Here is a 2,080-nt window from a genome sequence, read left to right as displayed (position 1 = left end):
CAGCAGCTTGTTTTCTCTTTTTTTCTCAACCTCTGCCAGAGAAGACGAGGAGAAAACCGAAGAAAACATATGGGGTTTAATTAAACACGGACAGGACAGATCCGATAGGACAGGAGTTGACATTCCTTTCGCTGGGAACATGCGTGCCGCGGCCGTCATGCTGCAGGGGTACAGTGCAGGAATGTTAATGCAAACACATCGTAGGTAGAAACACGAAACAAACACGATAAGCGGACAGTATGACTCAGAAATGCCGTGGCACACATCCCAGCCCTTTCCCAGGCTCCGGGTGCTGTTTACTCTCCCAACAATGCCCGACAACACTTGCTCTCAGTCTGGACTCTCATCTCGGTCGTCCCCTTGTTCTTACTGTTCATTGATGACAGCCACAGAAGGTCAACAAACCACACACACACTCGCTTCACTCATCTAACACTACACAAAACAAAGCGTTAGCACTGTCACAGCCAGGAAATATCTACTGAATCCGAACATCCCACGCCCTTTGGCTTTTTTTCCATCATGTCCATGTAGGTGCTTTTCAACGGTTTTGAAGCGGAAGCGTGAGAACACCTTATTGCATTTTAAGCTTCAAATGTTAACATTATATCATACATAAGGTTTTCATATAATTGCACACAGATTATTTTGAGAAGTACGTTTGGACTGGATAAAGCAACGCATCAAGTAATGATCCATCAGTTGGCAAGCTTTATTGTCATGTAGGCCTACAATGGAAGACATAGAAATACAAGTGGGGGAGCAAAAAGAAATAGTTTTAACTAGCAATCATGCCAAATTTTAACCTTGAAATGCAATAGATTAATAAAACCATCTTGGTCTATTTGCACATTTCCGCTCTGATTTCAGGCGATATGTCGAATTTTAAACAGGGTGTTTTAATAGAACTCTGATTAGTCACTTGAAAGCAAGTAAAAATTTGCCAAAAAAATTGGCTAAACAAATATGGAAGGTATTTTTTTTTTTACATTTTGAATGATAGTCGGAAATGGTGGTTTGTTTGGGTGCAGATTCTGTGACCTCAGTGTTATTGCCACAGATTTTTATCAGAAAAAGAAAGGCCTCTCACCTCGTTTTTACTGAAGTATATAACCACATCATTTTGATGATGATTTTAATTGTACAATAAAATTGAAACTACACTCATAAAAATATATGGTACCATAAGGCAGTGCTAAATGTCACAGTGACCAATGTAACAAATAATAATAATTTTTATATATATATATATATATATATATATATATATATATATATATATATATATATATATATATATATATATATATATATATATATATATAATTTGATATAAATAATGAATATTTACATATATTACTTAAGTAGGTTAGTTTATTTATAATACATATATATTATTGATAATATTGCATATCTGTGCACCCAATTCGTGAAATTTCTTCACTACTAAATATTCCACGGTCAACTGTTTAGTTGTAAACTGACTGTTCAGTGGTATTATAAAAGTGAAAGCAACTGGGAACAACAGCAACTCAGCCCTGAAGTGGTAGGCCATGTAAAATCACAGAGCGGGGTCAGCGCACGTTGAGGCGCACAGTGCGCAGAAGTCACCAACTTTCTGCAGAGTCAATAGCTACAGACCTCCAAACTTCATGTGACATTCCGATTAGCTCAAGAACAGTGCATAGAGAGCTTCATGGAAAGGGTTTTAATGGCTGATCAGCTGCATCCAAGCCTTAAATCCCCAAGTGCAATGCAAAGCGTTGGATGCAATGGTGTAAAGCATACGGTCACAGTAAGACGTGTTCTCAGGATTGACGAAACACGTTTCTCTGTCTGGCAATCCAATGGAGAAATCTGGGTTTGCCGGTTGCCAGGAGAACGGTACTTGCCTAGCTGCATTGTGCCAAGTGTAAAGTTTGGTGGAGGAGGGAATATGGTGTGTGGTTGTTTTATTTAGGGATTGGGTTTGGCCCCTTAGTTCTAGAGAAAGGAACTCTTAGGCTGTGTGTCCACCAAAGCGTTTTTAGCCAGCAGAAAACGCTAGGCGCTCTGCTGAAAACGCCTCGCTGTGAGCGCT

The 2,080-nt window shown here is 39.1% G+C and overlaps 1 long non-coding RNA gene across 2 annotated transcripts in view; it reads right to left on the bottom strand.

The window, feature by feature from the left end:
* Positions 1-1,378: 1,378 nt before the first annotated feature.
* Positions 1,379-2,080, bottom strand: part of LOC137040434 (uncharacterized) — an 8,972-nt gene continuing 8,270 nt past the window's right edge. For both annotated transcript variants that reach the window (XR_010897895.1, XR_010897896.1), the window contains one exon: positions 1,379-2,080. This exon is cut by the window's right edge and continues 603 nt beyond it. This is a non-coding gene — a long non-coding RNA (uncharacterized lncRNA).

This window comes from Pseudorasbora parva, chromosome 14 (genome assembly GCF_024679245.1).
Source record: "Pseudorasbora parva isolate DD20220531a chromosome 14, ASM2467924v1, whole genome shotgun sequence".
Lineage (NCBI taxonomy): Eukaryota > Metazoa > Chordata > Actinopteri > Cypriniformes > Gobionidae > Pseudorasbora > Pseudorasbora parva.
This window is presented reverse-complemented; position numbering and strand designations above follow the sequence as displayed.